At 37.9% G+C, this 22,756-nt stretch overlaps 1 pseudogene; it reads left to right on the forward strand.

Moving 5' to 3' along the window:
• Positions 1-12,105: 12,105 nt before the first annotated feature.
• Positions 12,106-22,756, forward strand: LOC100896051 (C-type lectin domain family 12 member A-like; annotated as a pseudogene).

Genomic DNA, 22,756 nt, shown 5'->3' on the forward strand with positions numbered 1-22,756 from the left:
GTGAAAGCATTGCTGTGCTGATGGAGCAAGTGAGCTTTTCTGTGCCCCTTCTCTCCCTTCTCAAAATATTTCGTGAAAGGCAGTGTATTCTGAAAAAGCCTTCCAATAAAGGTATTTGCAACACACACACACACACACACACACACACACACACTATATATATATATATATATATATATATATATATATATATGAATAAATGTGGTATATCACGAAAATGGAATTTTTAAAATGACCATTTCAATAGGTGCACAAAAGGCATTTGATGAAATCTAGCATCCCTTTATGATTAAAACTCTCAGTTACATTGGCATAGAAGGGAAATGCCTCAAGGTAATAAGAGCCATATATGACCAGCCCACAGGCAGCATTATGCTAAAAAGGGAAAAGGGAAAAGCATTTCTTCTGAGAACTGGAAAAAAGACAAAGAGGCCAACGTTCAAACTGCTATTAAACATAGTACCAGAAGTCTTAGCCAGAGCAATCAGAAAGGAGAAAAAAAATAAAGGGCATCCAAATCGGTAAAGAAGAATTCAAACTGGTTTTGTTTGGTGATGACATAACCGCATACTTAGAAAACCCTAAAGACTCATCCAAAAAGTTTCTAGATTTGAGGAAAGAATTGAATAAAGTTTCAGTATGCAAAATCAATGTACAAAAATCAGTAGCACTGCTGTACCTCAATAACAACCAGACCGAAAAAAAATTAAAAACTCAATCCCTCTTACAAAAGCTGCCAAAAATAAAATAAAATACAGGGATACACCAAACCCAAAGTTGAAAGATCTATTAGAAAAAAAACAACAACCTACAGAAAATGCTGAAAGAAATCATAGATGACACAAACAAATGGCAATATGTCCATGCTCATGGATGGATAGAATCAACACTGTGAAAATGATCATGTTGCCAAAACAATCTACAAATTTAATGCAATTCCTATCAAAGACCATTACCATTCTTCACACAACTAGAAAAATAATCCTAAAACTTGTATGGAACTAAAAACGAGGCTGCATGGCCAAAGCAAGATTAAGCAACAAGAACAAATCTAGAGGCATCATATTACCTGACTTCAAACTATACTACAAGAATATGAATACCAAAACTGCATAGTACTGGCATAAAAATAGTCATGTATACCAATGAAACTGAATACACAACCCAGAAATAAAGCCAAATATTTACAATCAGCTGATCTTCAAAATGCATGCAAAAACAGAGTGAAGAGAAGATATCCTATTCATCAAATCATGCTGTGATGATTAGCAATCCACATGTAAAATAAAACTGGATCCTTATCTCTCACCTTATTTAAAAGTCAACTCAAGATAAATCAAAGACTTAAATTTAAGACCTGAAAACATAACAATATCTAGAAGATATTAGCTAGAAATGTTTTCTACAGATTGGTTTAGGCAGAGTTCATGACCAAGAGATGGTCCTTCTCTAGAAAAGTATTGGTTGTTTGGAGGTGTCATGTCTTCACATTTTTTTTTGTTTCTTGTGTGCTTATGTTGCTTCACAGGGTGCAAGCCCCAAGTCTTGTCAGCTTCCATGTGGTGTTGAGCCTGTGGGTACGCAGAAGACAAGACTTGAGTTCTGGGAACCTCCACCTAGATTTCAGAGAATGTATGGAAATGCCTGGATGCCTAGGAAGAAGTTTGCTGCAGAGGTGGGGCCCTCATGGAGAACCTATGCTAGGGCAGTGCAGGAGAGAATTGCAGGGTTAGAATCCCCACACGGAATCCCTACTTGGGAATCCCCGGGATGAAGCCTACTTGATCATGATGAATACGCTTTTTGATTCGTTGTTGCATTCTGTTTGCCAGTATTTTATTAAAGATTTTTGCATCAATGTTCATCATGGATATTGGCCTTAAGTTTTCTTTTGTAGTTGCATCACTGCCCGGTTTTGGTATTAGGATGATGTTGGTCTCATAAAATGAGTTTGAGAGTAGTCCCTCTTTTTTATTTTTTGGAATAGTTTCAGAAGGAATGGTACCAACTCTTCTTTATACGTCTGGTAGAATTTGGCTGTAAAGCCCATCTGGACCTGGGCTTTTTTAGTTTGTAGGCTAGTATTTGCTGCCTCAACTTCAGCCCTTTTTATTGGTCTATTCAGCGATTCAACTTATTCCTGGTTTTGTCGTGGGAGAGTGCAAATGTCCAGGAATTTATGCATTTCTTCCAGATTTACTATCTTGTGTGCATAGAGTTGTTTGTAGTAATCTCTTACGGCAGTTTGTATTTCTGTGGAATCAGTGGTGATGTCCCTTTATCATTTTTTTATTACATCTATTTGATTCTTCTCTCTTTTCTTTTTTATTAGTCTCGCTAGCAGTCTATTTTGTTGATCTTTTCAAAAAACCAGCTCCTGGATTTGTTGATTTTTTGAAGGATTTTTGTGTCTCTATCTCCTTCAGTTCTGCTCTGATCTTAGTTATTTCTTGTCTTCCGCAAGCTTTTGAGTTTTTTTTTTTTTCCGATCTTGCTCCTCTAGCTCTTGCAATTTTGACAATAGGGTGTCCATTTTAGATCTTTCCTTGCTTCTCATGTGGGCATTTATTGCTATACACTTTCCTTTAGACACTTCTTTCAATGTGTCCCAGAAATTCTGGTATGTTGTGTCTTTGTTCTCATTGGTTTTGAAGAACATCTTTATTTCTTCTTTCATTTCATTATTTATACAGTCTACATTCGGGAGCCAGTTGTTCATTTTTCATGAAGTTGTGTGGTTTTTAGTTAGTTTCTTAATCCTGAGTTCTAATTTGATTGCATTGTGGTCCAGGAGACTGTTTGTTAGGATTTCAATTCTTCTGCATTTGCTGAGGAGTGATTTACTTCCAATTATGTGGTCGATTTTAGAGTAAGTGTGATGTGGTGCTAAAAAGAATGTATACTCTGTGGATTTGGGGTTAAGAGTTCTGTAACTGTCTATTAAGTTTGCTTGGTCCAGATCTGCATGCAAGTCCTGGATTTCCTTGTTGATTTTCTGTTTTGTTGATCTGTCTAATATTGACAGTTGAGTGTCAAAGCCTCCCACTATTGTTGTGCAGGAGTCTAAGTCTTGTTGTAGGTTGTTAAAGGCTTGCTTTATGTATCTAGGTGCTCCTGTATTGAGTGCATATATATTTAGGGTCATTAGCTCTTCTTGTTGTATTTATCCTTATACCATTATGTAATGCCCGTCTTTATTTCTTGATTTTTGTTGGTTTTACAGCCTATTTTATCAGAAACTAGGATTACCACTCATGCTTGTTTTTGCTCTCCATTTGCTTGGCAAATCTTCTTCCATCCCTTTATTTTGAGTCTATGTGTTTCTTTGCACATGAGATGGGTCTCCTGAATATAGCACACTGATGGTTCATTGCTTTTTATCCAATGTGCCAGTCTGTGTTTCTTGATTGGGGCATTTAGTCCATTTATATTTAATGTTAATATGGTTATGTGTAAATTTGTTTCTGCCATTTTATTACTGATCGGTTGTTTTGCCCTTCAGTTGGCATAAATTCTTCATTGCATCATTGGTCTTTACCATTTGGTTCTTTTTTTGCATTGATTGGTACTGGATTTTCCTTTCTGTGTTTAGTGCTTCCCTCAGGAGCTCTTGCAGGACAGGTCTGGTACTGACAAAATCTCTCAGTAATTGCTTGTCTGTAAAGGATTTCATTTCTCCTTCACTTATGAAGCTTAGTTTGGCTGGATATAAAATTCTGGGTTGAAAGTTCTTTTCTTTAAGAAGGTTAAATATTGGCCCCCACTCTCTTCTGGCTTGTAGGTTTCTGCCCAGAGATTCACTGTGCCTGATGTTCTTCCTTTTAGAACCAATTAATTAAGACCAATCAGGCATAGATTAGGTCTTTTTGTGGGTGACCAGACTTTTTTCTCTGGCTGCCCTTAGTATTTTTTTCTTCATTTCAACCCTGGTGAACCTGATGATTATGTGCCTTGGGTTGCTCTTCTAGAGGAGTATTATTGTGGTGTTCTCTGTATTTCCTGTATTTGAATGTTGGCCTGTCTTGCTAGGTTGGGGAAGTTCTCTTGGATAATATCCTGAAGAATGTTTTCCAGCTTGGATGCATTCTTTATGTCATCTTAGGGTACACCAATCAGGCATAGATTAGGTCTTTTCATGTCCCATATTTCTTGAAGGCTTTGTTCATTTCTTTTCTCTCTTTGTTCTCTTTTCTTGCCTTCTTGTTTTATTTTATTGAATTGATCCTGAATATCTAATATCTTTTTTTTCTGCTTGATCTATTTGGCTATTGAAACTTGTGTATGCTTCATGAAGTTCTTCTGCTGTGTTTTTCAGCTCCATTAAGTCACTTATGTGCTTCTCTAAGCTGGTTATTCTAGTTAGCATTTCATTTAACTTTTTTCAAGGTTTTTACTTTCTTTGCATTGGGATAAAACATGTTCCTTTAACTCAGAGAAGTTTGTTATTACCCAAGTTCTGAAGCCTGCTTCTGTCAATTTGTCAAATTTGTTCTCTATCTTGCTTTGTTCACCTGCTGCTGAGGAGTCATGATCTTGTGATGGGAGAGAGATGTTCTGGTTTTTGATGGTTTAATTCTTCTTGTGCTGGTTTCTCCCTATCTCTTGGATTTATATAGTTTTGATCCCTGGTAGCTGCTTGGGGAGGCAGCCTTTCCTTTGTCTGCCTGCAGAGGCACTGCTGGGCTGCCACAGATTCAGTGGACCTGCTGTGTCTGTTACTCGTTCAGGAAAAGTAGGCCAGCTTTTGCAATGGCAGCTTCCCTTCCACCAGCTGGGCTGGGTTTTTCCTGGTTGCTCTCTAACTGATGTTCTGGGTGCTTAACTCTGGAGTGAGAGTTTTTTGGCCTGCTGGACTTTGTGTGGCAGGGTGACCCATCCTGCTATTTATGCTGTTTTCCTGCATTGCATTCCCCTTCTTACTGGGGGGCGGACAGCTCTGTCTCACTGGCTTTTTGGCTTTCTCAGTGTAAGCCAGTGCTTCCGCCGAGATCTATGCTGACAGCCCCAGCACTGGCTGAAGTTGCTGTTCTGCCCTGTTCAGGCAGCTTACTAAGGCTTTCAGCCCGGTGAATATCTCCTGTTCTGTGGGTTGTAAAGGGCTTGAGTGGAGGGCTGTATCAGAACCGAGGTCCCACAGTGGGAGATCCCCTGGTCCTCCAGTTGGTTGCATGCTCCTTCTGGATGGGGCAGTGCTCCACATTAACTCAACTTGGCCTATTTTGTTAATACCCACTGTCCAACCAGACCCACAAAATGAATCTGGTACCTCGTTTGGAATTGTTGAGACCACTCAGTTTCTGAGTCTCTCTCACTGGGAGCTGCTTTCTGGGGCTGCCTCTTATTCAGCCATCTTGGGATCCTTGAATTTATCATTTTTTATGGCAGTATAGTATTCGATGGTGTATATGTGCCACATTGTCCTTGTCCAATCTATTATTAATGGGCATTTGGGTTGGTTCCAGGTCTTTGCTATTGTAAAAAGTGCTGCAATGAACCTATGTCTTTATAATAAAATGGTTTATAATCCTTTTGATATATACATAGCAATGGGATTGTGGGTCAAATGGTATTTCTATTTCTAGGTCCTTGAGGAATCACCACACTGTCTTCCACAATGAATGAACTAATTTGCACTCTCACTGACAGTGTAAAAGTGTTCTTAATTCTTTATATCCTCTCCAGCATCTGTTGTCTCCAGATTTTTTAATGATCACCATTCTAACTGGCATGAGATGGTATCTCAATGTGGTTTTGATTTGCATTTCTCTAATAACCAGTGATGATGAGCAGTTTTTCATATATTTGTTGGCCCCATGTATGTCTGCTTTTGAAAAGTATCTCTTCATATCCTTTGCCTACTTTTCAATGGGTTTGTTTGTTTTTTTCTTGTAAATCTGTTTTAGTTCTTTGTAGATTCTGAATATTAGTCCTTTGTCAGTTGGGTGGATTGCAAATTTTTTTTCTCATTCTGTTGGTTGCTGGTTCACTCTAATGATGGTTTCTTTTGCTGTACAGAAGCTCTGGAGTTTAAGGAGATCACATTTATCTATTTTGGCTTTTGTTGCCAATGCTTTTGGTGTTTTAGTCATGAAGTCCTTGCCTGTGCCTATGTCCAAAAAGTTTTTTAAAAATTAACTGGACACCTATAGTCTTAGCTGCTTGAAAGGCTGAGGAAAGAGGATTACTTGAGCCAAGGAGTTGGAGGCTGCAGTAAGCTGTGATCAGGCCACTATATTCCTGTCTGGGTGATACAGAAAAATCCTGTCTCAAATTAAAACAAAATGAAACAAAAAAACAAACAAATAAATAAAAACAACTCCAGTTCTGATCAAACCCAAATATCCACCCAGTCTGCCCCAGAGTTGAATACTGCTGGTGAAAAATACACACATTTTCAACCCCAGTTACTCTCTCCTTTCCTCTGGTGGGGAAAAAAGCATCATTTCACACTTTTTATTTCTGTTATTAAAATTTCTATCCTACCATGCCCTTGCTGATGCTCTGCGTTCCTTCCAGGCAGTATTTATGATAGGTGTCTACTTATGAAAGGACAGCTCCTCATTTTGCTCTGATTTTCAATCCATGTGTTCTTTTCAAAGACAGACTTCTGTAATTTTTTTCTTTCTCTTCTGTGTCATTATTATCCCTTCCTTCTTTGTTTTCTCTTTTTAAGTGCACCAACGTACTCTACTACAGCTATTATAACAAAACACAATACTTGCTTGACCACTTAAGCCTTTCCATTATTATTTAACTTCTTTGTTTCCTTTTGCAGCTCAACTTTTGAAAGCATTATCTTTGGCCACTGACTCTCAGTTCTTCACTTCCCATTCTGTTCTCAGCCAACTCTATTTGGCTTCTGCCCTCTTGGTTTCATGAAGACTGAGCTTTAGGTCACTGACGGCCTGCCTGTTTCATCCCAATAGTTACATGTTTCTTCCACGACTTCACTTCCCTGCAACACTCAAAAGTTAAACAGTTTTCTAAATGCTTTCTTTGCACATTTTTCTGGACACATCTTCATGGTTTCTCCTGTCACCATTGCCTGCCTGTCCTCAGCCTTTGTTGAGTCTTCCTTCTACATCAAACTCTAGAAGATGGAATACTCTGAAACTCATTCTGGGTCCCCTTTTATTGCATCACTCAATAACTCTTCTAAGCTACCTCATTCATTTGTTTAATTTTAAATAGAGTGACTTCCAAATATCTCTGTATGACCTTTCTTGGATCTCAAGACTAAAAAATAAAGTGCCTCTTTCACATTTCCATAAGGAGTTCTAATCTCATTATAAATATAAAATGGCTGAAGTCAAGGCAGCAATTAAGAGCCTACCACACAAAAAAAGCCCAGGTCCAGATGGGTTCACAGCAGAATTCTACCAGACACAAAAAGAGGAGCTAGTACCATTCCTTCTGAAACTATTCCAAATAATCCAAAAAGAGGGAATCTTTCCCAAATCATTTTATGAGACCAATATCATCCTGATACCAAAACCCGGCAGAGACTCAACAAGAAAAGAAAACATCAGGCCAATATCCATGATGAACATAGATGCAAAAATCTTCAATAAAATATTGGCAAGCCGATTGCAACAGCAAATCAAAAAACTTATCCATCATGATCAAGTAGGATTCATTCCAGGGATGCAAGGCTGGTTCAACATACACAAGTCTATGAACATAATTCACCACATAAACAGAACCAAAAACAAAAACCACATAATTATCTCAATTGACGCAGAGAAGGCATTTGACAAAATTCAACGGTCCTTTATGCTAAAAACCCTCAATAAACTCTATTGACAGAACGTATCTCAAAGTAATAAAAGCTATTTATGACAAACCAACAGCCAATATCATACTGAATGGGCAAAAACTGGAAGCATTCCCTTTGAAATCTGGCACTAGACAAGAATGCCCTCTTTCACCACTCCTATTCAATATAGTGCTGGAAGTTCTAGCCAGAGCAATCAGGCAAGAAAAAGAAATAAAGCATATTCAAATAGGAAAGGTGGAAGCCAAATTGTCTTTATTTGCAGACGACATGATAGTATACCTAGAAGACCCCATCGCCTCAGCCCAAAAACTCCTGAAACTGATAAGCAACTTCAGCAAAGTCTCAGGATATAAAATCAATGTGCAAAAATCACAAGCATTCTTATACACCAATAACAGACTTAAAGAGAGCCAAATCAAGGACAAACTGCCATTCACAGTTGCTACAAAAAGAATAAAATACCTAGGAATACAACTTACAAGGAAGGTAAGGAACCTCTTCAAGGAAAACTACAAAGCACTGCTCAATGAAATAAGAGAGGACACAAACAGATGGAGAAACATTCCATGTTCATGGTTAGGAAGAATCAATATCATGAAAATGGCTATACTGCCCAAAGTAATTTACAGAATCAGCGCTATCCCCATCAAGATACCAATGACTTTCTTCACAGAACTGGAAAAAAACTCCATGAACTTCATATGGAACCAAAAGAGAGCCCGCATAGCCAAGTCAATTCTAAGCAAAAAGAATACAGCGGGAGGCATCACACTACCGGACTTCAAACAATACTACAAGGCTACAGTAATCAAAACAGCATGGTACTGGTACCAAAACAGAGATATCGACCAATGGAACAGAACAGAGGCATCACAGGCAACACAACATATCTACAACAATCTGATCTTTGATAAACCTTACAAAAACAAGCAATGGGGAAAGGATTCCCGGTTTAATAAATGGTGTTGGGAAAACTGGCTAGCCATGTGCAGAAAGCAGAAACTGGACCCCTTACTGACACTTTACACTAAAACTCCAGATGGATTAAAGACTTAAACATAAGACCTGGCACCATAAAAACCTTAGAAGAAAATCTATGCAAAACCATTCAGGACATAGGAGTAGGCAAGGAATTTATGACCAAAACACCAAAAGCATTGGCAACAAAAGCCAAAATAGACAAATGGGACCTTATCAAACTCTACAGCTTCTTCATGGCAAAAGAAACAGTCACTAGAGTGAATCGGCAGCCAACAGAATGGGAAAAAGGTTTTGCAGTTTACTCATCTGACAAAGGGCTGATATCCAGAATTTACAAAGAACTCAAACAGATTTACAGGAAAAAAACAAACAAGCCCATTCAAAAATGGGCAAAGGATATGAACAGACACTAGAAAAGAAGACGTACATGAGGCCAACAAACATATGAAAAAATGCTCATCATCACTGGGCATTAGAGAAATGCAAATCAAAATCACGTTCAGATACCATCTCACGCCAGTTAGAATGGCGATCATTAAAAATCTGGAGACAACAGCTGCTGGAGAGGATGTGGAGAAATAGGAACACTTTTACACTGCTGGTGGGAATGTAAATTAGTTCAACCATTGTGGAAGACAGTGTGGCGATTCCTCAAGGCCCTAGAAATAGAAATTCCATTTGACCCAGCAATCCCATTACTGGGTATATATCCAAAGGACTACAAATCGTTCTACTATAAGGACACATGTACACGAATGTTCATTGCAGCACTGTTTACAATAGCAAAGACCTGGAACCCACCCAAATGGCCATTGATGATAGTTTGGACTGGGAAAATGTGGCACATATACACCATGGAATATTATGCAGCAATAAAAAATGATGAGTTCGTGTCCTTTGTAGGGACATGGTTGAATCTGGAGAACATCATTCCCAGCAAACTGACACAAGAGCAGAAAATGAAATACTGCATATTCTCACTCATAGGCGGGTGATGAAAAATGAGAACACATGGACACAGGGAGGGGAGTACTACACACTGTGGTCTATTGGGGGGGATAGGGGAGGGACAGCGGGGGGCGGGAGCTAGGGAGGGATCACCTGAGGAGAAATGCTAAATGTGGGTGAAGGGGAGGAAGGCAGCAGAACACACTGCCATGTGTGTACCTATGTAACTGTCTTGCATGTTCTGCACATGTACCCCAAAACCTAAAATGCAATAAAAAATATATAAATAAATAAATAAAATGGCAAAAATAGCAATATTTATTTTTCTTCTAAAAAAGTCCCTTTCTCCAGACATCCTCATTGCATTAAATATACATTTAAGTATATACTTAAATACAATTTTCAGGTGTTTGTTCTGTGCCAGTTCTGTTCTAGTTGCATTACAAATATTAAATCATTTAGTGTCTGATACTTTGCAGTCTTTCTATCTTTCTCTCTGCCTTTCTTTAACAATGCTGAAACCCAGACACAGAGATGTTAGCCTATGTTAAATGGCCGGGCACGGTGGCTCACTTCTGTAATCCCAGCACTTTGGGAGGCCAAGGTGGGCAGTTCACAAGGTCAAGAGATCGAGACCATCCTGGCCAACATGGTGAAACCCCATCTCTACTGAAAATACAAAAATTAGCTGGGTGTGATGGCACATGCCTGTAGTCCCAGCTACTTGGGAGGCTGAGGCAGGATAATTGCTTGAAATCAGGAGGTGGAGGTTGCAGTGAGCCAAGATTGCACCACTGCATCCCAGCCTGGCTCCTGGTGACAGACACAACAAGACTCTGTCTCAAAAAAAAATGTTAAATAACTTTTCCAAGATTTCACAAGTGATAAGCAGCAGAACCAAGATTCAATCCAAAGCTTGCTGATATGGTTTGGCTGTGTCCCCACCCAAATCTCATATCGAGTGGAAACTCCCACAACTCCTACATGTTGTGAGAGGGACACAGTGAAAGGTAATTGAATCACAGGGGTGGGTCTCTCCCATGCTGTTCTTTTAATAGTGAATAAGTCTCATGAGATCGGATCCTTTTAAAAAGAGGAGTTTCCCTGCATAGAAAGGAGTTTTCCTCCACAAGTTCTGTCTTCTCTTGTCTGCTGCCATGTGAGATGTGCCTTTTTCCTTCTACCATGACTTTAAGGCCTCTACAACTACATGGACCCATGAGTCCATTAAACCTCTTACTTCTAAATTTCCCAGTTATGGATATGTCTTTATCAGTAGTGTGAAAATAAACTAATATAGTAAATTGATACCAGTAGAGTAGGGTGCTGCTGTAAAGATACCTAAGAAATGAAAGAGACTTTGTGACTGGGTAACAGGCAGAGGTTGGAATACTTTGGAGTGTCTAGAAGAAGACAGAAAAATGTGAGACAGTTTGACACTGTCTAGAGACTTGTTGAATGGCTTTGACAAAAATGCTGATAAGACTGAATGGTCTCAGATGGAGATGAGAAACTTGTTGGAACTGGAGCAAAGGTGACTCTTGTTATGTTTTAGCAAAGTGACTGGCAGCATTTTGCTCTTGCCCTAGAGCTTTGTGAAACTTTGAACTTGAGGGAGATGTTTTAGGACATCTGATAGAAGAAATTTCAAAGCATTGAAGCATTAAAAATGTCACTTGGGTACTGTTAAAAGTATTCAGTTTTGTAAGGAAAGCAGAGCATAAAAGTTCAGAAAATTTGTGTCTTGACAATGATATAGAAAAGAAAATCTTATTTTCTGAGGAGAAATTCAAGCTGGTTGCAGAAATTTCTAAAGTAATGAGGAGCCAAATAACAATCACCAAGGCAATGAAGAAAATGCCTCCAGGGCATGTCAGAGGTCTTCATGGCAGCCCCTGTCATCATAGGCCAGGAGGCCTAGGAGGAAATAATGGTTTCATGGGCTGAGCCCAGGGTTCCTCTGCTGTGTGCTGTCTAGGAATTTGGTGCCCTGTATCCCAGCTGCTCCAGCCATGACTAAAACAGACCAAAGTACAACTCGGGCCATGGCTTCAGAGGGTGTAAGCCCCAAGCCTTGTGAACTTTCATGTGGTGTTGAGCCTGTGGATGCAGAGAAGTAAGAATTGGGTTTTGGAAACCTTTCTCTAGATTTCAGAGAATGTTTGGAAATGCCTGTATGTCCAGGCAGAAGTTTACTGCAGGGGTAGGGTGCTCATGGAGAACCTCTGCTAGGACAGTGCAGAAGGGAAATGTGGGGTCAGAAGCCCCACAAAGAGTCCCCACTGGGGTACTGCCCAGTGGAGCAGTGAGAAGTGGACTATGTCCTCCAGACCTCAGAATGGTAGATCCATTGACAGTGTGCACTGTTCACCTGGAAAAGATGAAGACAATATCAGCCCATGAAAGTAGCCAAGAGGGAGACTGTACTCTGTGAAGCTACAGGGCTGGAGCTGCCCAAGGTCATGGGAGCCTACCTCTTTCATCAGCGTGATCTGTATGTGAGACATGGAGTCAAAAGAGATGATTTTGGAGCTTTCAAATATGACTGCCCCACTGGATTTGGACTTATATGGGTCCTGCAGCCCCTTTGTTTTGGCCAATTTCTCCCATTTGGAATGACTGTATTTATCCAATGCCTGTACCCTCATTGTATCTGGGAAGTAACTAACTTGCATTTGAATTTACTGACTTATAGGTGGAAAGGGCTTGCCTTGTCTCACATGAGACTTTGGACCGTGGACTTTTGAGTTAATGCTGAAATGAGTTAAGATTTTTGAGTACTGCTGGGAAGGCATGATTGGTTTCAAAATGTGAGGACATGAGACTTGGGAGGGGTCAGGGGTGGAATTATATGGTTTGGCTGTCCCCACCCAAATCTTATCTTTAATTATAGCTCCCACAATTTCCACGTGTTGTTGGAGGGACCTGGTGGGAGGTAACTGAATCAGGTGGCAGGGTGGGGGTGGGGGTGGGGTCTTTCCTGTGCTGTTTTTGTGATAGTGAATAAGTGTCATGAGATTTGATGGTTTAGTAAAGGAATTTCCCGTGCAAATTCTCTTCTTTTGTCTACCACCATGTGAAACTTGCTTTTCACCTTCCACCATGATTGTGAGACCTCCCAAGCCATGTAGAACTGTGAGTCCATTTAACCTCTTTTTCCTTATAAATTGTCCAGTCTTGGGTATGTCTTATTAGCAATGTGAAAACAGACTAATATATATGCTAACCCTAAAGATGGTATTTTGCTCTTTATCACTATGAGATACAGCCTACAAATGTGCATATCTTATCTACTAAATTTCTCTAAGTGAACATTTCATAAATTTGTTTCATAGATTTTAGCTTAAAATGTATACTTAATTTATCCACAGGTCATCAAATTCCATAATGCTAGTTAATCAAACTACTGTTCTCTTTCACATGTTATATTGTAACAGATTTCTTTTCTTTTTTTTTTTTGAGACAGAGTTTCACTCTTGTTACCCAGGCTGGAGTACAATGGCGTGATCTTGGCTCACTGCAACCTCTGCTTCCTGGGTTCAGGCAATTCTCCTGTCTCAGCCTCCTAAGTAGCTGGAATTACAGGCATGTGCCACCATGCCCAGCTAATTTTTTGTATTTTTAGTAGAGATGGGGTTTCACCATGTTGAGCAGGATGGTCTCGATCTCTTGACCTCGTGATCCACCCACCTCAGCCTCCCAAGTAACAGATTTCTTACTTATAAAATAACTCAGTTATTTTACTCTCCTGATTAACCAGTGGTGTTCTAAAAAATTTAACTTACTTTGGCTAGAAAAGGCTGTAAATAGTGTCTCCTCCTTCTTATTTGAAAAACAAAACAAATAAAACCTTCATTAACATCATTTTTCACATTGACTACAATTCTTCTGCCACTGTGAATATTTTCTGTTTTTCAAAAGAAACATTTTTCTAAATTATTGTCTTTAAACTTCACGAAATTGCAATCTGTAATGTTCTTCCTACTGATTTTGCATGCTTGTTTCCATTGTTCGTAAGATTTGAATTGCCTGCTCCACATAACAGCTTAGTCTCAAATCTCTGCATATCCCAACTTGAAATCTTTTCTCCCTTTCTTTCCCTTTCTCTCTCTCTCACTTATATATCTATTTGTCTATTTCCTCCCACAATTAAAATTTATATCCAAGAAAACAGGAGCTAGTACATTTTGTTCACTTTGATGTTTTTACCACCCAGGATATGTCTAGTAAATAGAAGGTGCCAAAAAGATAACTTTTGAATAATTGAATAAGCTCATTGAATAAACTTTTGAATAATTGAATACATATTTAAATGAGAAAATAATTTTTAAAAATAGCACTCGAATTTATAATTCTAAGCTTAGTTAAAATCTTTAACATGTAGTTCTTTGAGTAGTAATAATTTTCCAGTCTATAGAAGTTAAGTTTTACTATTTATTAGTAATTCTCTCTGGATTTCACAGGATTATTGCACCATTAACTATGAGATGTAGGGCATAGCTCAGAAGTATAGTAAGATTATCATGGTATCCCTGAATTGTATTTTCTTGAAATATCTAGCTAGTCTTTACCTACATACATTATGTTGATTTAAATAACATAGTCACAATAATAATTTATCCATAATATAAAGTTTATAATTCCTGGCTTTTATGATAGAGAAATGATCTATTCTTGACTTCCCTAGCCACTAAAAAGGAAGTATTCAATAAAAGTTTCCTGTAAAAAAACATTTAAAAATTTGAAAAATTACAATAAAAAATGGTGTATATCTGGACTAAGATCAAAGGCTACTGGGAGGACACCCAAAGACATTACAAAGAGACAGCCTGTCTTGTTTATTCTGCAGCTAAACTCTCAGAATTACCTGAGAGATACATAAACAACTGAAATTGGTTTTTCTGACATGCCGCAACTGTCTACTCAAGCAACAACTACTCATAGTGGCTTCTCTGTTAATTTCCAGTTACTCACTTTTCCCAAATTTGTACAATCAAAGTATACTATATCTAGATTGACTGGTGTTCTCCATTCTCTATTATAAATTCTGTTTTTGCTTCTCTGTTTTTTGAATCAGCCTACCAGTTAACAGCTTCTCATGACAGAATCAATTTACATAAAAATCAGTGATTTTGACTTATTCTTGACATATTCTTCAAAATACTGTATTTATTTATTTATTCATTGAGATGGAGTTTTGCTCTTGTTACCCAGGTTGGAGTGCAATGATGCAATCTCAGCTCACTGCAACTTCCTCCTCGTGGTTCAGGAAATTCTCCTGCCTCAGCCTCCTGAGTAGCTGGGGTTACAGGCACACGCCACCATGCCCAGCTAACTTTTTGTGTTTTGAGTAGAGATGGGGTTTCATCATGTTGGTCTCAATCTCTTGACCTCGTGATCCACCCGCCTTCGCCTCCCAAAGTGCTGGAATTACAGGCTTGAGCCACCACGCCCGACCCAAAATATATTAAAAATATTCTTGAATGTCTAACAAATCCATTCCTTTCCATTATTTCCATATTAGAAAATAAAAGTGAAATGAATAAATGAATGAGTAAATAATTCAAATGAAAGTGTATACCAGGTTTAGACCTCCCTGTTAATTTTGCTTTCCACAGCACATCCTGCTTCTTCTCATGTATGGCATCCAGCAGCCTTGTTTCTGACTCTTCTGTGCCTTCTCCTGCTCATTGGATCGGGAGTCTTGGGAAGCATATGTATGTACTAGCCCTGTTTCAGTTAAAAGACAAAGTACCTAGAATTTCAAATATTTAACAACAAAAGTTTATTCCTTGAGTGGAAGATTTGTAATAATGATAGGTGATATGCCCACAAGGAGGACTTGCAATGTGGAACTTAGTGTCTTTTCCTCACTCCTGTAGAGGAATGGCTTTCCCTACCCCTTTAATCTTCATACTACTTCGGCAAATGATAAAGGATGATGGTTCTATTGAGAGTTTACAATGTTTTGTCATTTTAATGTAAAGTTTACATAACTTTGAAGATAAAAATGGAAAAAGTGAATGAACTACAAAATATCAATGAAGAGCTTCAGAGAAATGTTTTTCTATGACTGATGAGTAACATAAATCGCTCCAACAAGATCAGGAATCTCTCCACCACACTGCAAACAACAGCCACCAAATTATGTCGTGAGCTATATAGAGAAAAACAAGGTAATCCTGTATTCTCTTGGAGTTATTTATTGGACAATAAACTAAACCACTCAGTCTCTTAAGAATCATTTTATAATTAGCTAGCAGCCTTTTCCTAGAAAGTCATAATTTGGGGGAAGGAATTACGTGTGGTTGATGGAGAATTCATTTCCTTGCAGTTAGAAGAAAGACAAAATAAGTATTAGTAACAATAGGCCCCCAAATTATCAGGAGATAAGAGTTACATGATAAAATGTTAGAACAGTTTCTCTAATATGTCACTATAATTATTCTGGGCAATGAGGTTAATAAAAAATAGGGAGGAAGTGACACCACTTTATAGGTGATTTCCTTCTTAAATTTCAGTCAGTGATTGATAAGAAAGTCCATAAGAACAAAATAAATTGAGATGTCACCTTCGCAATCAGGGGAGGTTGGTCTTATATCTCCATAAGTTTCTGTAGTCATACTTGCTAAAATGTATTTTTTTTGCTCCTGACAAAGCTCAAAGTTTCACCAAGTCAGAGAACAGAAATTAAAGAAGGTAAGATTGGTATAGATAGGTGGAGTTAATTCTTACTATAAAGAATATTTCCTGTAATTTGTGTTTGTTGTCATTAAAGAATACAAAAAATAGCAAAGAGGAATTGATATAGGAAGATACACTTGAATCCCAGTGCTTAATTTGAATTTTTTGGTTCAATTTATGTGTCTGACACATTATGATGGTATATAGGGAACCGGAATACAGGATTCACTTACTTCCCCTTTGATGTAAAAAGAAGAAACAGCATATAATCCCAGCTACTTGGGTGGCCAAGGGGAGAGTCGCTTGAATCCAAGAGACGGAGGCTGCAGTGAGCTGAGATTGTGCCTCTATACTCCAGCTTGGGGAACAGAGCAAGACCTTGTCTCAAAAAAAAGAAAGAAAGAAAGAAATAATAATAAACAGAAAATATAAAGAATGTCACATAGAGAGGAAAGGAAATAATAAAAATTATTAAGACTATTAATAAAACCCAAATAAAACTATGTTCTCCTTTCAGAGCACAAATGTAAGCCTTTTCCAAAGAGATGGATGTGGCATGCTGTTATTTCCTAAGTGATGATTTCCAAACATGACAGGAGAGTAAAATGGCCTGTGCTGCTCAGAATTCCAGCCTGTTGAAGATTAACAATAAAAGTGCATTGGTAAAGCCCAGGTGTTTCTACCATCATGGGATAAAGAGGGCTCTGTCATGTTAGAGAAGACCTCAATCAACAAACTCATGATTCTGCTTTATTTTAGTTGGGGTGAGAAGTGACTGAAACTTTGAACATTTATCTCAAGATATCATAGGCAAGGTAAAACGTATAAAACCCTAGCTTAGGACCTTAGCATAAGAGGAATATTACTAGCTGACAGGTAGATGAGTAGATACAGGGGACCCAGAATTTATAGGTCTGTATGTATTTCCAAATTAGAATCTAAAATCAAATCTCAGAACATAATTTATAAACATTAAAAACAGGTTACAGGGGTTATTCCCGAGGGTTACTAATTCCATAAAAACTACATAGGAGGATTTGTTTTGTTTCTACCATTTTGTATTTCTTAATTCACTAAGAGAAATAGGCAAGTTATAGTAGGCTAGCATAAAATATGTGTAAACAAGAAGAGCTGAAGTAAGGTGGCACAGGCAAGTGTCAAACAGATATATTGCACTGAGTCCTTTCCTCTAGGAAAAATGTGTTTTCTAGAAGCTTTACTGATTTATTCATTTTCTTAATTTTTCGTGTGTAAATAGTGTTTTCATGTTACACTTACTTTACATAGCATTTTTGGTCTCTCAAATAATAATCATACTTTTTAATCAAAATTACACTTTCTAAAAGTCTCTGCTTCCCCACAATAAGAAACTTCTGTTATACTTTAGAAGAGAGAGAAATCAATCCATAATCTCTTCCTCATCAGATTATTCTCAGGTGACCCATTCACAGTTACTTACTCTATAAAAAGTCTTCTTAAAGTGTGGAATAAGAAAAAATACCTGTTATTTGGCTACAAAATTCTGGACTGGTTCTGAATTCTGTTTTATAACCACTTACATCTGAGTGTGTGGCATTTTTTCCTACTCTTTCTGTTTTTATTAACTCTTGTTGGTCGCCATTAGCCACCTCCTTTTCCCCTGGACACAATGTTTACAGGTCAAATTTTTGAATCCTGAACTTGCCATTGTGAGCTTTTCAATGACTGTAAATTAAGATTATACATGGATTAGTAGGTCCTCTCTTCTTGTGAGATCAGCAATGATATTTTTTTTAATGTTGACATTTTGTAGTAAGAAGTACTTTCTTTCAGATTCTTTTAATGGCATTTAATAGTAGTGCAATGTGAAGTATGTTACATTAAAAGAGCAATTTGTAAGAAATTACATTATAAAGTAAAATACATAAGTAAGAAACTGTTTCTTAAACAGACCCTCCGTATTTCTTGTAGGAATTTGTAAAATCCCAAAATAGATTATGTGGATATTGGCTGGGATTATCTCCTGAAAAGTATTACACTAATAATAAGAGCGTTGATAATATAATCAACTCCTCTGACTGGTAAGTGTCTATTCTTGTTAAAATTTTATAGTTGGGTTTGAGTAGACGTATTTTCCTTAGGAGCACTGTAGATTCAAATTAAAACTAGCTTCAGTAGAAATTGCATCCTAAAAGGACTGTTTTCTCTCATGCTTCTTTGATGATTTTCTAATATAGAAAGTTACCATAAATGTCTTCTCTTAATTTTGACAAGCCACTAACAAAATTACAGTAGCCAAATTATGGAGACTTCTGAAAATAATGTTTATCTAAGAAAAATCATGGAAGCCCAGAAAAGTCACTGGACTCTAACAAATACTTAATATTGTGCTAAGTTCTGAGGTTCAAAGATGAGTGAAAGACTGATTCATCACTAAAGTTACTTAACCATCAATTGTATGTATAAACTGATTGAATGATGATAGAAACAAAGAGAATATAGTGTGATAATGCTTCAGTAAGGATACACAGACTAACGAATCATAAATTTTAGCAATGCTACTTTTGTTATAAATGGCAATTGAAATGGGCATTTTAAAAAGTTTCTGGGGCTGAGGCAGTTGGATCATGGTTGAAGCACCGTCACTACTAAAAATACAAAAAAAAAATTAGCTGGGCATGGTGGCACATACCTGTAGTCCCAGCTACTCAGGAGGCTGAGGCAGGAGAATTGCTTGAACCCAGGAAGCAGAGGTTAAGGTAAGCCGAGATCGCGCCATTGCACTCCAGCCTGGGTAAACAAGAGTGAAACTCTGTCTCAAAAAAAAAAAAAAAAAGGTTTCTGGATTAAGGGGGTACAAGTGCAACTTTGTTATATAAATATATTCCATAGTGATGAAGTCTGTGTTTTCAGTGTAACCATTACCTGGATAGTGCACACTTTATCCGATACGTAATTTCTCCTTTATTTTCCTCGCACCCTCCTACTTTGTGGAGTCTCCAATGTCCATTATTCCACTATTTATGTCTATATGTACATATTATTTAGCTCCCACTTAAGTGAGAACATGCAGTATTTAAATGTATGTTTCTGAGCTATTTCACTTAAGAGAATAGTCTCCAGCTCTATCCATTTGGCTGCAAAAGACATGATTTTCTTCTTTTTTATAGTCGAGTAGTATTTCACAGTGTATATACCCTGAAAGAAAACATAATCCGTTGATGGAAACTTAGGTCATTTTTATGACTTTGCTATTGTGAATAGTGCTACAATAAACATAGGAGTGTAGGTGTCTTTTTCTTAATATAATAATTATTTTCCTTCGGGTAAATACCCAAGAGTGGAATTGCTGGATCAAATGGTAATTCCATTTTTAGTTCTTTGAGAAATTGCTATAGCACAAACTTATATTCTGAAATGGGCATTTTTGAATGAAAAATTTAAAGACTGGTTTAGAAGAGCATTTCAGGTCCAAGAATAAACTTTAGCATGACACATACATATACAGTAGAGCTAAAATGATTTGTGTAGTATAATGAGGAATGTGGTGATATGCTATTTTAAGTGGGTTTATGTGTCATATTTGTTCTGCTTATAATGAGAAAAAAATGTCTTTACATAAAAATAGTGGCTCATGTCTGTAATCCCAGTATTTTGGGAGGCCAAAGAGGGTGAATCACGAGGCCAGGAGTTCAAAACCAGCCTGACCAACATGGTGAAACCCCATCTCTATTAAACACAGAAAAATTAGCCGGACGTGGTGGCAGGCACCTGTAATCCCAGCTACTCAGGAGGCTGAGGCTCGAACCTAGGAGGCAGAGGTTGCAGTGAGCCAAGATGGCGCCACTGCACTCCAGCCTAGGCAACGGAGGGAAGCTCTGTCTCAAATAATAATATTAGCAATAATAATAAAATAGTGACAAATTTCATTTGTACTTATTAATCTTTGAAATTTTGGAAGCAGACAATATCAGACAAAGAAAGAAACCAGAGTCTCAACCTGCTGGACACTGCTGGAAGTTCATCTTTTTTTTTTTTTTTTTTTGAGACGGAGTTTTGCTCTTGTGGCCCAGGCTGTGCAGTGGCACAATCTCAGCTCACTGCAACCTCTGCCTCTTGGGTTCAATTGATTCTCCTGCCTAAGCCTCCTGAGTAGCTGGGATTACAGGCATGCCCCCCAACACCCAGCTAATTTTTGTATTTTTAGTGGAGGCGGGGTTTCTCCCTGTTGGACAGACTGGTCTCGAAATCTTGACCTTGTGATCCACCCGCCACAGCCTCCCAAAGTGCTGGTATTACAGTTGTGAACCACTGCGCCCAGCCGGAAGTTTGTCATTTAACCCGTGTTTTTTAGTATATATTTTTAGCAGGAGACAGCTCTGCGTCAACTGTGTTGAGGTGCCCCACACTGAGTTTAGGTACTGTGATCCCTGCATACTCATTACATTGGGCCATAATGGCAAACAGAATTTTTTGTCTTGTTTGTTTGCTTTTTCCTTCAGCTAGAAATAGTAAGTGTAGGAGTGTGTGTCAGAAAGACAAGGTGGCCCCCACCTCTGGTGGTTGGCAATGATAGGATAGAATGGGAGATAAGCTATCTCCAAATGGAGGGGAGAAAGACACATATTTCAAAGGTCTCGAAGTACTAGACACAAAGGTAATGTGTGCGTCAGGAGAGAGGACAGATGTAATCTTGTTTTGAAAACATCGAATATGTATGTGTTTGTAATTATCAAAAAGGCAATGGTAATCTATAATGGAATAGAAAACAGTATTTTCAGTTATCAAAAAGGAAACTGAAAAAAGTATACAATAATTGTATGCATGATATGTATGTACATAAATATCTTGTTTTCATTTTTTAACTTGTTTTGGGGTTTGTATCTGAAAGGGGGCAGTAATAATTGACATCTGTACTATGTCACCACAAATAAATCTTGTTCTTAAAAATTTAATTGATGAAGTTATTTACTGGTTGACATCATTATCTTTTTACCCAAGTATGGATACTAAGTTAATCTAAAAGATAATATTTTTAATTTATAAATTTGTTTTTAATGCATAGTCCCTGATCACTAATCTAGTATTGATGGGCTGGTATTAGAACTTCAGAGTAAAATCTTATGAAAGCATCATTTGGAGATGATGATAAACTTAAGGTATCATACCTTAGGTGAATTCTTTGACTCTGATGATTATGAAAAGCACTTGAGGAAGACAGGGTCCAAGTCTTACTACTGGGTCAGTTAGACCAGAGAATCTTAGGAAATGGCATTATTCCAAATTATATTATATGTGAAGGGGGTGGGGTGCTAAATCTGTAAGTAAAGGACAGCAAATATCAGACGGTAGAAAGTGGAAAAGGCAGGGAGAAATGAAGCAGTATTAGACATTGCATATATGTCCAAGTTAATATGAAGAATTAACTTGGACAGTTCTGATACTCTGAACATTAAATTAGATTTAGTTTAAACAATGCAGAGTCTAGGGCAATAATATTATGTTGGAAATGTCATGTTTTTTTCTGTGAATATGTTACAAATATCTGACTTGCCACGTGTAATTCTTTACTTTCCCTTTCAGGGTTATAAGAAATGCACCTGACGTAATGAACATGTATTTTGGATATATGGATGGACTATATGTTGATTATTATGTCTGCACTTATTAAAAAAGAGTGATAGGTGAGAAGATGGCCAATCCAGTGCAGCTTGGTTTTATAATTTTAGGGAGGCATGAGGCATCAATTAAATACATTTAAGGAGTGTGGGCTGGGTGCAGTGGCTCACCCCTGTAATCCCAGTACTTTGGGAGGCCAAGGAGGGCGGATCATAAGAGGTCAGGAGTTTGAGATGTGGAACCCCATCTCTAATAATCAAAAATAATAAATAAAATTAAATTAAAAAATTAAGAAGTGCGGTCGGTGAGTGGGGGGGGGGTGGAGGTGTTCCAGGCTATAGGTAAATTTAAACATTCATTTTCTGGCTAACAGTTGATTGAGTTTGTCTAAAGACCTGGGATTTCATCATGCAGCTGAAACATCTAGGTAGAAGGCTTCAGATAGAATATATTGTGAATGTTAATGCTGGAGATGTATAACGAAGCATGTCTTACCTCCCACTTCCCATCATGGCCTGATCTAGTCTTTTAGGTGAAATTTAAAAGAGTCCTGGTTGAAGAGGAAGTTCATTCTGATGGTTGGAGGGTGGTGGTTTAGAATTGTATTTTTTTTTTACATTCTTCCTTTCTGGTCAAGATTTGCCAGAGGCAACATCAAAGACTAGCAAATTTTTATTTTTTCCCATAGCATTGCCAGGGTGCCATGGCTGCCTGCCACAGATTCATGCTGTACTTCCAGAGGACTCTCTGTGGCTGAAGGCCTTATGA

The sequence above is a fragment of the Callithrix jacchus genome, chromosome 17, assembly GCF_049354715.1.
Source record: "Callithrix jacchus isolate 240 chromosome 17, calJac240_pri, whole genome shotgun sequence".
In the NCBI taxonomy this organism is placed as follows: Eukaryota; Metazoa; Chordata; class Mammalia; order Primates; family Cebidae; genus Callithrix; species Callithrix jacchus.